General features: G+C 44.4%; 1 long non-coding RNA gene across 1 annotated transcript in view; it reads right to left on the bottom strand.

Annotated features, from left to right (window-relative positions):
- Positions 1 to 2,501: 2,501 nt before the first annotated feature.
- The window catches only part of LOC111548650, a 28,876-nt gene continuing 17,541 nt past the window's right edge, over positions 2,502 to 13,836 (bottom strand). Inside the window, exon 3 of the long non-coding RNA XR_002733490.1 lies at positions 2,502 to 2,586. This is a non-coding gene — a long non-coding RNA (uncharacterized LOC111548650). The remainder of the gene's footprint in view (positions 2,587 to 13,836) is intronic.

Genomic DNA, 13,836 nt, shown 5'->3' with positions numbered 1-13,836 from the left:
TTTGTTGGTTCAGATTTCTGTTCTGTAAGCATATTGAAGATCAAGAAGTATCCTATTTAATATGTGGGTTCTCACACTACAAAAGCAGAGTTCAGGACTGTCGATGCAAAGAGTCAAATTCTGTAAAATATTTGAAGATATTTATTCTAAGCCAAATATGAGTGATGAGTGGCTTGTGACACAGTCCTCAGGAGATCCTGAGTGAGGTGGTCAGTGTGCAGCTTGTTTTTATACATTTTAGGGAGACATGAGACATCAGTCAATACAGGTAAGATATATACATGGTTCAGCCCAGAAAGGTGGGACAACTGGAAGCAGGAGTGGGGAAAGCTTCCAAGCCTTAGGCATATTCAAAGATTTTCTGATTGGCAATTGGTTGAAAGAGTTAGTAAACAGAAAGTCATGTTAGGTTGATACAGGGTTTGTTGGAGACCAGGGTTTTATCATGCAGATGAAAACTTCAGGTAGCAGGCTTCAGAGAAAATAGATTGTAAATGCTTCTTATTAAGAGTCTGTTCTATTAGTAATTTCAAAAGGGAGGTGAGGTATAATGAGGCATATCTGGCTCTCCCTTCCCATTATGGCCTGAAACTAGTTTTTCAGATGAACTCTGGAATGCCCTTGGCCTAGAGGAAGGGTCCATTCAGATGGTTGTGGGGGCGCTTAGAATTTTATTTTTGCTTTACAGGATCCAGGAAAATTTTTCATCCTGTTTTTGTGTTTTGGCTTAAGCAGAAAGCATGATTTTATCCCATTCCTTCAAGAAGTAATCTCCACTGAGACACAAGCAGCCTATTTCATTACCTACCAGCAGCATCAATCACTTATCTCTTTTAGGGGAAGATGACAGTAAGCAATGTATATTAGGATGTGGGCTTTTTGTGGACTTTCGGCTTTACTCTTGTAATTTAAGTGGTTCACAAACATTCCAGTGGTCCCTGGAGATAATAGTGGCTGAAAGTACTGGGCAGATGAGGTTAGCATCTTCTCCCTGGAGGTTTGGTTGTCATCTTCAAACAACTACTAATTGCACAAGCAAATAGTGCTAAGAACACTTTTTCTGGCTGGAAGTGGTGGCTCACGCCTGTAATCCCAGCACTTTGGGAGGCCGAGGCAGGTGGATCACAAGGTCAGGAGTTTGAGACCAGCCTGACCAACATGGGGAAACCCTGTCTCTACTAAAAATAAAAAAATAAAAAAAATTAGTCAGGTGTGGTGGCAGGCACCTGTAGTCCCAGCTACTCGGGAGGCTGAGGCAGGAGAATGGTGTGAACCCGGGAGGCGGAGCTTGCAGTGAGCCAAGATTGCGCCACTGCACGCCAGCATGGGTGACAGAATGAGAATCCGTCTCAAATAAACAAACAAAAAAGCCCGGGCGCAGTGGCTCAAGCCTGTAATCCCAGCACTTTGGGAGGCCGAGACGGGCGAATCACGAGGTCAGGAGATCGAGACCATCCTGGCTAACACAGTGAAACCCCGTCTCTACTAAAAAAAATAGAAAAAACTAGCCGGGCGTGGTGGCAGGCGCTTGTAGTCCCAGCTACTCCGGAGGCTGAGGCAGGAGAATGGCGTAAACCCGGAAGGCGGAGCTTGCAGTGAGCTGAGATCCGGCCACTGCACTCCAGGCTGGGCAACAGAGCGAGACTCCGTCTCAAAAAAAAAACAAAACAAAAAATACTTTCTGCCTTCCAGGAGGTTTTGTTTTTGTTTTTTGTTTGTTTGTTTGTTTCTGAAACATTTGATATAGATAGACCTTCCAGTGTCTTCTGTTGGTTAACTTTAATCATTCTTATATATTCTATTTCAGTTCTCCCTAACCCACCTGTATACTTCAGCTAAATTAAGTGTTCCTTAATTGTAAACATTTATTTTTAATGAAAGAAAGGAAGCTCATTAATTTGGTACCAAAGAGAAAGGAAAACAATGGTCCTAATCACTTACTCCTTTATTTCCTCATCCCTGAGGCCAATGTAAATACTCTGTTGGATTCAGGTATGCTTTTCTTTGGCTGGGTGTAGTTACTGTGTTTGTGATGTTACTCTTGGACCTCAGATAAACCTGGAAGGTCACCATCTTTCCTGTTGTGAGAGAGTTGAAGGACAAAGTTGAATTTCTGGCTGCTGCCATATACCTGATGTCAACCATACCATATCTAGATTATCACTCAGGTTCACACCTTTATGGGAATGCCTTTATGGGAGTTCTTTTTTTTTTTTTTTTGAGATGGAGTCTCGCTCTGTCGCCCAGGTTGGAGTGCAGTGGCACGATCTCTGCTCACTGCAAGCTCCGCCACCTCCCGGGTTCACGCCATTCTCCTGCCTCAGCCTCCCTAGAAGCTGGGACTACAGGCACCTGCCACCACGCCTGGCTAATTTTTTTGTATTTTTAGTAGAGACGGGGTTTCACCATGTTCGCCAGGATGGTCTCGATCTCCTGACCTCGTGATCCACCCGTCTCAGTCTCCCAAAGTGCTGGGATTACAGGCGTGAGCCACTGTGCCCGGCCTATGGGAGTTCTTTAGAGTTCTTTCTGCTTCTCTTAGGTTCCTCTTCTTCAATGAGGCTTTTCCTTCATGGCTTTGTCCTCCTGAAACAAAGAGGGTAAGAAGAGATTTTAATTATTTTGTCTTATTTAGGGAGACAAGGGTAGTACATCAGAACATTTCTCTAGGTGAGGTTCTTTCAGCTACAGAATATAATTTTTTATTTATGATACATTTCGAAGTAACTTGTATGCAACTTGTGAACACTGGCCTTTGACACCATCCAGAGTAAAAGCATCTGCAGAGACAAGTTACCACTTTCCCACATCCCAGCCCTAATGTTAGATAAGCACAGATACACTCTAAGAATTGTCTTCCACACAATGAAATCAAGCAGTTAAGCAGCATACCACATATGCATCCTCATTTAATTGAAGAACCACATATTAAAAGAGAGAGCAAAATTTTTAAAAAGCCATGAATGTGAGCTTTGGGAATGTTCTTACATTACTGTTTTGAAGGCTTTCTGGAAGAAATGTACTCTCAGTAGCTACTTCTATGACATTAAGAAAAAAAAAAAAAAAAGATATGTGGTCTCAAGATGAGCTTCCAAGAAAAAACCTGAAGTGAGTAAGTTTCCTTGCTAGTGTCTAAGCCTTTGCAGCCCTTTGAGGACTGTGAGTTGAACTGTCCTTCTTATAGCTGCTTGGCTCCAAGAACTTCCAGAAGGGAAAGAAAATGAATAGGTTCATTAGTTGGTACTTAAAAGGACAAAGTGTGTGCATGGCTCACCCTAAGTTGTTTGTTAATCAAAAAGGATTTTCACAAATGGCTCCAAAATAGCTGCCAACACTTGGCCAGTCTTGTAGGTATGATTGTGAAGAGACTGCATCAAAACGTCCTTGTCAAAATGTCACACTGTTTTCTTTTTAATTACCAGGTGCACAATAAGCACTACCATTGTTCTGTCCTCAACTGGGATAACAGTCAAATGATACATTATTTACATGATTTGGAGGGGGAAAATGCTGAAGTTTAAAGACTCATTTTTTAGGGACTGGGTGTGATGGCTCATGCCTGTAATCCCAGCACGCTGAAGCCCGCAGATCACTTGAGGTCAGGAGTTTGAGACCAGCCTGGCCAACATGGTGAAACCCTGTCTCTACTAAAAATATATAAAAGTAGCCGGGCGTGGTGGTGTGCGCCTGTAGTCCCAGCTACTCAGGAGGCTGAGGTAGGAGAATCCCTTGAGCCCAGGAGGTGGAGGTTGCAGTGAGCTGAGATCATGCATCGCGCTGCAGCTTGCGCGACAGATCGAGACTCTGTCTCAAAATAAATAAATAAATAAAGACTAATTTTTGATTGGGTCAAAATATTCCCACATTAAAATGAACAAGTTGAAACAGCTCCATCAAAATCTCCCTGGTTCCAAAATAACTGTCAGAATGCCCATGTCATATTCAGTATCAAAGATGACTGAGCAGAGACTGTATCTATATTCCTTCCTTTCTCTGTTTAAAGCCTTTACTTAGGTCTGGATAAGTGCTGTCTGGGGAAAGGATAACTCCTGGACTTGCAGCTGCTGCTACTGTGTGCATATGGAAATTCTGAAACGCAGGGGATGTGATGGGATGAGAGTAAAACCATTTGTATAGAGAAGCAGAATTTTGTTCCATCTAGTTCTACTTTATACACGATGCTTCAGTTCTACTTTATACATGATGCTACTTTTTTATTGTTGTTCTTTTTTTTTTTTTTTTAAATGGTGGCAGCGGAGGAGGAGACACACAGCTCAGCCACCAGCCAGAGAGGACATGACGGTTCTTGCTGGAACTTTCTTATTCTATCAATAATCACTCCCAAAACACTGTGTCTTAATCTGTTCAAAAGTCTTCATGTTCACAGACCGCACTCGCACTTCTCTCCACGAGTATTTTGTTGATGAAAATGGGATTCAGGAATGTGATTTCCTTAACACAATCTATCTTCATTTATCTTTAACTTGTGGTTTCAGTAGTTTTGTGGCTATTTCTGAGTTTTGTTTATGTATTTGACTTAAGAAAGTAGCTGTCTATAGTCAGCAGCTAAATCATTGTTTTATACAACATAGATTATGGCTAGTTGGTGAAATAATAGCTAGGTACACATAGGAGGTATTACCACAGTCTATAATCACATTCATGCAAGGGTCTGTTATTTTAATTTAGCTAACTGGTTATTAGCAAACCAATTTTCAGAGATGCTGACCCCTGTGACTGGAATCAGATCTGTTGCAGGTAGTCCACATCTTCCTTAGGCCATACGTCTGTCACCGGACCAAGGGATGACAATAGCACCAAAATAATCACATTACAAATATTGGCTGGCCATTCATTCAAAATATGTTTGAGACATTGGGGATACAATAGTCAGTTAATATACACCCACTGCCCTCAACTGGCTTACTAGATAAGCTCAAATCCAGTGGTTTCTTAGCTGATTGTGTTCCTGTATAGTGCTTTTAATGCTGGCAAACTTTTTTACCTTTGTGATTTTGTTTTCTTTTCCCAGCAATTCTGAGGCAGGTTGGAATGGTGATTTTCTGGTTTCAAGGATGATTAAACTGAGGCCCAAAGAGTTCAAGTCAGTTGACACAATCTTTGTGCTAGAGAGTGGTGGGTTTGGGACTACAACCCAGACCTCTGGGCCTGAAAGATCTGCCTCCCAGGCCGGGCACAGTATCTCACGCCTGTAGTCCTAACACTTTGGGAGGCTGAAGAGAGCAGATCACCTGAGGTCAGGAGTTTGAGACCAGCCTGGCCAGCATGGTGAAACCTCATCTCTACTAAAAATAGAAAAATTAGCTGGGCATGGTGGCGTGCACCTGTAATCTCAGCTACTTGGGAGGCTGAGGCAGGAGAATTGGTTGAACCTGGGAGGCAGAGGTTGCAGTGAGCCGAGATCACATCACTGCACTCCTGCCTGAGAGCGAGACGGTGTCTCAAAAAAAGAAAGAAAAAAAAAAGATCTGCCTCCTGTCTCTCTAGTAGTCTCTGCTACCTATCTGTAATAAGGCAACGTGACCTCTAATACCCCGCCATGCTTCCCATCACTAGTCTATTACCCTTGTTTATTTTCTCATTGCATATATCACCATGTGAAGTTACTTTTACTTATTGTTGATTTCCCCTCTAGATTTTAAGTGCTAGAAGAGCACTTACCTTGTTTATTCCTATTTTCCAGTACCTAGACCAGTGCCTGCACGTAGTAGGCACTCAATAAATGTTTGTTGAAAAAATAAACTGAAAAGGAAAGATAATTTTGGCAGTAGCTGTAGCTACAAGTTATATCACTGAACTTTGGATCCCAGTAGAGTCTGCTTGTGATCTCCTTAGGATTCTATTTTCATTCCCCCGAAGATTGGGCACTGATAATCATAAAATACTGGGACCCCATGAGCTTCCCTCTGTTTTCAGTACACAACTCATGAAAAGACTTAAAGTGTGACTATCTCAGAGGGAAAAAAGAAAGGGATAAGAAAACAAGGGGTGAAAAATCTCACCCACCCATCCATAGTTCAATCTATGTTGATAGATTTTTTTTATCTATTGTACCTCTGTTTCACTATTACTATGTCAGGACATGGAAAATCTCTACTTTATGAAGGCTTTAGACAGTTTTTGTTCACGCCACAGATTTGAAATGACTTAATATAAATTTCTACTTGAAGCCTTTTAAGATTATAGTACATCCTAAGCATTTTAACACCTGCTTATTAAATTCGAAAAGAATAAAGTTAGATGCTTTTAGCCTGCCTTCTCCTCTATAGCTGTGTGTTGTGGTTCTTAATCAATGGAGTCCATTCAAAAATGGGAAAGAGATTTCAGATGTCTTAGTAGGATTTCTCTGTTGTCTTACTAACCTGGCACAGAGTAGATAGATAAATGTTTGTATATTGAAAGAAGGAAAGTGTCTGCTTCAAAGCCTTCCAGACAGTTAGGAGCAGAACTAGGCCTATAACCCAATTCTCCTTTTTCCCAGCTCTTACTCCTCAAAGCCAACATGCTTTTTTTTTTTCTTTAAAAAAAAAAAAAGGACAGGGTCTGGCTCTGTTGCCCAACTGCAACCTCTGCCCTTGATCAGGCTCAAGCAACCCTCCCACCTCAGCTTTCCGAGTAGGTGGGACCACATGCATGCACCACCACGCCCAGCTAATTAAAAAAAAAAAAAAATTATAGAGACATGTTGCCCGGCCTGGTCTTAAACTCCTGAACTCAAGTGATCTGCCTGCCTTGGCCTCCCAAAATGTTGGGATTACAAGTGTGAGCCACTGAGCCACCCGTGCCTGGCAACCAACATGCTTTTACCTCAGTCATTCCTAACAAACACTTGGAAAAGCAAAATAGTATCCTGTGATACTCCAGAACCACTGTATTACTATGTAACAGGATTTCATTCAGTGTGCTGAGCATTTGTTGAAGGTCTTTTAAACTATATTTAAAACAAGAATCAATGCCTCAGGCCCTACCCCCAGAAATTCTAATTTAATTTATTTTATTTTAGTTTTGAGACAGAGTCTCACTCTATCACTCAGGCTGGAGTGCAGTGGTGCAGTCTTGGTTCACTGCTACCTCTGCCTCCCAGGTTCAAGTGATTCTGCCTCAGCCTCCCCAGTAGCTGGGTCTTCAGGCACATGCCACCACACCCAGATAAATTCTGTATTTTTAGTAGAGATGGGGTTTCACCATGTTGGCCAGGCTGGTCTCGAACTCCTGACTTCAAGTGATCCCCCCACCTTGGCCTCCCAAAGTGCTGGGATTGGAGGCATGAACCACCACGCCTGGCCTCTTATTTATTTATTTATTTGAGACGGAGTCTCGCTCTGTTGCCAGGCTGGAGTGCAGTGGCACGATCTTGGCTCACTGCCATCTCTGCCTCCTGGGTTCAAGTGATTCTCCTGCCTCAGCCTCCTGAGTAGCTGGGACTACAGGCGTGCCCCACCACAGCCAACTAATTTTTGTATTTTTAGTAGAGATAGGGTTTCACCATGTTAGCCAGGTTGGTCTCGATCTCTTGACCTCGTGATCCTCCTGGCTTTGCCTCCTAAAGTGCTGGGATTATAGGCGTGAGCCACACTCTGGCCCTGCATTTCTTTTATGTGTGAAGTGATACTGATATTGATACTTTGAGAACCACCGTAGTAAACAAAGTGATCAGAGCAGATAATGAAAACTCACAGCCTTGTATCTTTGTGGGCAAGGGATCAAGTCTTGGTCTTTTTGACACATTCACTCATAAGTTCATCACAGCACTATACACAATAGCAAAGACATGGAATCAAGTCAGGTACCCTTCAGCAGTTGACTGCATAAAAAAAAAATGTGGTACATACACACCCCGGAATACTATGCAGCCATAAAAAAACCCAAAAGTATGCCCTTTGCAGCAACATGAATACAGCTGGAGGCCATTATCCTAAGCGAATTAATACAGGAACAGAAAAGTAAATACATGTTCTCACTTAAAAGTGGGAGCTAAGCATTGGGTACACATGGACACAAAGATGGGAACAATAGACACTGGGGGCTGCGAAAGAGTGAAAGGCAAAGGAAAACCTACCTATTGGGAATTATGCTCACTACCTGGGTGACAGGGTCAATTGTACCCCAAACCTCAGCATCATGCAGTATAACCATTAACAGACCTGCACATGTACTCCCTGAATCTAAAAAGTTGGAAAAAAAAAAGTCTTGGTCTTTTTATCCACAGTGTCTAGTACAGAGTAGGTACTTAGTGTTTGCTGAATTGACAGTTGGTGACAAACCATAGTGAAAGGTCACAAATTAAACCGCTCCTTAGTCTGCTGCCATTCTTGAGCTCACAGTGAGAGGGAAGCTCTGCAACAGTATCACAAATGTTCTCCCACTAAGGGAGTTGTCACATGGATGGCAGCTGGCATAGGGGGCTTCCTATTATCTTACTTAGCAGCTGCCACTGTCTTTAAAGGTGAGGAGAGGCCAGGCATAGTGGCTCATGTCTGTAATCCCAGCACTTTGGGAGGCCGAGGCAGGTGGATCACTTGAGGTCAGGAGTTCGAGACCAACCTGGCCAACATGGTGAAACCCTTTCTCTACTAAAAATACAAAACATTAACCAGGCGTGGTGGCTCGCACCTGTAGTCCCACCTACTTAGGAGGCTGAGGCAGAAGAATTGCTTGAACCCGAGAGGTGGAAGCTGCAGTGAGCCAAAATTGCACCACTGTACTCCAGCCTGGTGACAGAGTGAGACTCCGTATCAAAAACAAAAACAAAATGGTGAGGAGAAGCCAGGGGACTACCACCACTGTCTGCAATCCTCTGAAGGGAGGTGGAGTAGATGTATTCAATGTGGGCTTGAGGGCAGAGCTAGGGCAGTGGAAACGACATAAGGAAGACCGTCTAAGGTTAGAGCCGCCCAACAATGAATTGGAGTGCCTGAGGACATGATCACTGTCGCTGCAAGTGTGCACGCAGGTCCTGGATGCTTATTTGGCAGGGTGCTTTACTCTTTCACTCTGGAGATTCTGTGGTTTGGGGATCATCTTCAAGTAGGTATTGAAGTCTGAAGTCCACCTGGAATTCCTGACATAGTCTGTGACACATAAGAGTTCCCTGTATATACGAGTGGGGAGGAAAGGCTAAGGGGCATCATGAGGATCTGTGCCTTACCATAAGAACCCAAATGCTGAGAAGTTTCCCTAAGCCTCTGTTTCTGCCTCCCACCCCCTCCCTCAGTGTCCTCCCCAGTACCTGGGATAGGTGCTTAACAAAGTTTACTGGCATTAATGCTGTTGGTGGGCAGGAGGTGCCCAGTTTGCATTGGAAAAGAGAAACAGCAGTAGCAAAAAGATGGCAGTGAGGGACAGGAGAGACCCACTTAGCTGGAGGGGGTGAGGGTCCATGCACCAAATAATGGGAGATAGGAGTATGCAAAGAAAGCGAGAAACCTTTCATAACAGGTAAAGGAAGGTGAATTTTATCCAGTGTCTCTTTAGCTGAGTTCAGACTAGAAAGCTGGGCTGGATGAGTCAGTTTGACAAGGCCTTTTTAGATTTAGGAGGGTGCTCGGTTTTTCTCCTCTTCCTCCTCTTCACTGAAAGCTATGCCTTGAGCTGTATTCTGAAACCCTTAATGGTTTTTCCATCTCACTAGGGACAGTTTGCAAACCCTCTCTGGCTTGGCCAGGGTTGGGGCTGGGCACAAGAGAAGGTGGCTCCCAGCAATAAGCAACCCACAGAATTGTGTCTGTTATTTAAGAAAAGTTTCTGGTTTTCGGCTAATTGCAAAAATACATAATGGATGCTTTTCGCATCTGCTAGTTATTCTGGAACAGGCCTGCATCCAAGAGCAAACTTTAAACAAACAATAAGATTATCGAGCTTAACTGTTTCAATGTGTAACAGAAAGCCAAGCCCCATACACTTAAATTAGCACACATGCACTCAGACACAAGCACACAAGAGATCAACAGATACACAAACATACACACATACAGATGCATGTTTTGGCACTGGTGCATGCCCAAATGCATACTTACACACTAGCACCTAGTACATACAAGCACGCACAACTTGCACATGTGCCCAGTCACCAGCACCAATACACATATTCTCAGACACACAAATGAACATGCATACACTCACACACAAGTATATACCAATGCATTTGGGCATCACAGACACACAGTCTCAGGCACAGATGCATTTACACAAATCATTCTTACTGCAATGAGAGATAGACCTGGGTAGGTATGTGTGTCCTCCCAGTGCAGAGTTAAATGAAGCAGTCCATCAGCTGGGCACTGGCTGTCCGGGTGTTACCAGGTGTAGTTATCAGTATGGCCACCAAGAGGCGTCCAGGATCCATCCTGCATCCACCTTTCATGGCTTCTGCCAGCTGGTCAATTTTTTCTGTACCCACAAGCCTGTATCTCCCTGTTCTGGATCCCTGCACAGAACCAGGAGACTCCTTGATCCCAGCCCCAACCTTCCAGGATCCACGGTGCTCACTCTCATCTTTTCTCTGTCCCACACCACTGAAACAACCACAAGTCCTATCCCTACTCCCTCCTAGCAGAACACATGCTTCAGAACTCCCTGCTTATCCTGTGGCTGCTCCAGGGAGAACTGGATCTGTCAGGTCTTGATCATGATGTGACTTCTACCTGGAACTTCTTCCACAGGAGCAGCTGTCAAAATCTCACCTATATTTCAGTCTATTTCAGAATCTCCCAGTGCAAGACTGCCAGAGTCAAGAATACATGTTCAAGTAATTCAGTGAATGAATTAATGCCGTACTCTAATACCTGACTCTGCCTTCTCTGCTAACCCCAGGTGGAGAGGTCTCTCACCTTCTAGCACCTGCCTCCTGGCGTGTGTGTGTGTGTGCGTGTGTGTATATATATATATACACACACGCACACACATATATATTTGTTTTACATTTCAATAAAACAAATGCCAGGCTTGGTGCAGTGGCTCACGCCTGTAATCCCAGTTACTTGGGAGGCTGAGAAAGGAGAATCTCTTGAACCTGGGAGGTGGAGGTTGCAGTGATCTGAGATCACGCCACTGCACTCCAGCCTGGGCAACAGAGAGAGACTCTATCCAAAAAAAAAAAAAAAAAGAAAATCCCCCCCACCCCATGTCCCCCTCCAACACAAAATGCCAGCTTCAAAACACAAGCAAGAGGCAGATTCAAGATGTCATGAAGTCAACCCCTTCCAGCATCCCTGACAGGTAGCTACTCTAGCAACAGATAACTCACCCCTCCCTGAGCAGCCCTCTTCACTAGATAGCTCAGACTTCCAGAAAGTTCCACTGTGTTCTTCCACATTCTCAGAGCTCTTTCATCATGACAGGGGCTGTGGCAACTTCTGATAATGCAGTAGTAGAATAAGTGCAAAGTGCAGGAGAGAGTGTGTAAACTTTCCAGAGAAGTGGGGGCAGGGAATTGAGATCAATTACAGAGGGAGTACGAGTATAAAAACAATCATTCCACCTGCTGTTTAGTGAATGTTTACTGTACTCATGACTGCAAATCCTTATAGAGGAAAAGTTCTAACCCAGGTCTGCCTGTCTGCAGTCTAGTCTAAAACACCTCTTGGAACACAAACAAAATAAAGAGTTTTGGGAGCAGACTGGTAGGGGGACAGCCAGGTGTATAAATTTTCTTTTGCTACATAATAAATCACCATAAACTTAGTGACTTAAAACAACATCCATCACCAGGTGTGGTGGCTCACACCTGTAATCCCAGCACGTTGGGAGGCTGAGGCAGGCAAATCACAAGGTCAGGAGATCAAGACCATCCTGGCTAACATGGTGAAACCCCGTCTCTGCTGAAAATACAAAAAAAAGTAGCACGTGGTGGCACCTGCCTGTAGTCCCAGCTACTTGGGAGGCTGAGGCAGGAGAATCGCTTGAACCCAGGAGGTAGAGGTTGCAGTGAGCCAAGATTGTGACCCTGCACTCCAGCCTGGGCAACAGAGCAAGACTTTCTCAAAAAACAAAAACAAAAAAACCATCCATTTATTACCTCACAGTTCTGTAGATCAGAAGTCTGCGCAGGCTTGACTGTGTTCTCTGCCCACAGTATGGCAAGTCTGAAATCAAGGCTTCAGCTGGGCCTGGCTCTCTTTCAGAGGCCCTGGGAAAGAATCACTTCCAAGCTCATTCACATTGTTGGCAGAATCCAGTTCCTAGCGAGTCCCCATTACCTTGGTCACTGCTGGCCATGGGGTGGCCTTGGCACTAGAGGCTGCTCTAGGGTCCCTTCCACATGTACTCTCCACTTTCAAGATAGAGTCCTCATGCTTTGAATTTCTGACTTTCTTTTCTGTCACCAGCTGGACAAAACTCTGCTTTTAAAGGGCTTACATGATTATCTTAGGCCTACCTGGTTAATCTCCCTATCTTAAGTCAACTGGTTAGTAACCTTAATTGCATCTGCAAAATTCTTGCCGTGTAATATAACATATTCCACAGAAGAGCTAATTATCCAAGGGTGAAGGTCACTGGGGCAGGCCGAGTTCTATGATGTCACCAGTGACCCTCATCCTTGTAAAGTGCCCTTCCCTTTGAGTGTGTGTTGAACCTGTGGTTATTTTATGGTATGTGGCAAAAGATAGATTAACTGGGTGGGCCCAATCAAATCCCATGGGTTCATTAAAAGTGAGTTTTCTCTGGCTGGTAAGAGAGAAGGAAGTCAGAATCAAGGCATGAGAAGTACTTGACCTGCCGTTACTTGCTTTGAAGGGAGTGGGGGCATGTGCAAGGAAGGGAGAATGGCTTCTAGGAGCTCCACTCACCCCGGCCGACAGCAAGGAAATGACGACCTCAGTTCCACAGCTGGAAGGAACATTCTACCAACAGTGTGAAAGAGGCTGGAAGAGCTTCTAGATCACATAGATGACAGCCCAGCCCTGCTGACATCTTTTTTTTTTTTTTTTTTTTTTTTTTTTTTTAAGATGGAGTCTCGGGAGGCTGAGGCAGGAGAATGGCCTAAACCCGGGAGGCGGAGTTTGCAGTGAGCTGATATCCGGCCACTGCACTCCAGCCTGGGCGACAGAGCGAGACTCCCTCTCGAAGAGAAAAAAAAAAAAAAAAAAAGATGGAGTCTCGCTCTGTCACCCAGGCTGGAGTGCACTGGCACAATCTTGGCTTACTGCAACCTCCACCTCCCGGGTTCAAGCGATTCTCCTGCCTCAGCCTCCTGAGTAGCTGGGATTACAGGTGCATGCCACCAGGCTTGACTAATTTTTGTACTTTTAGTAGAGACAGGGTTTCACCATGTTGGCAAGGCTGGTCTTGAACTCCTGACAAGTGATACGCCACTCTTGGCCTCCCAAAGTCCTGGGATTACAGATGTGAGCCACTGCGCCCGGCCCCCACTGACATTTTGATTCAAACGTTGTAATACTGTGAGCAGAGATCCCAGTCAGTGGCACCCACCCAGATATATGAACTATAGAACTATGAGGTAATAAACAGGACTGCTTTAAGCTGCTGTTTGTGGTAATTTGTTATGCAGCAATAGAAAACTGATGTGCTGGGCAAACAGCACATCATTGCCCGACCAAGGACATCTCTTATTATCTACCTGCATCCTCCTTTTTCCCTCCTCCTCCTATTCCTCTATTTAAAAAATAGTTTCGGCCGGGCGCGGTGGCTCAAGCCTATAATCCCAGCACTTTGGGAGGCCGAGACGGGCGGATCACAAGGTCAGGAGATCGAGACCATCCTGGCTAACACGGTGAAACCCCGTCTCTACTAAAAAATAAAAAAAACTAGCCGGGCGCGGTGGCTCAAGCCTGTAATCCCAGCACTTTGGGAGGC

This window comes from Piliocolobus tephrosceles, chromosome 1 (genome assembly GCF_002776525.5).
Source record: "Piliocolobus tephrosceles isolate RC106 chromosome 1, ASM277652v3, whole genome shotgun sequence".
Classification (NCBI taxonomy): Eukaryota; Metazoa; Chordata; class Mammalia; order Primates; family Cercopithecidae; genus Piliocolobus; species Piliocolobus tephrosceles.
This window is presented reverse-complemented; position numbering and strand designations above follow the sequence as displayed.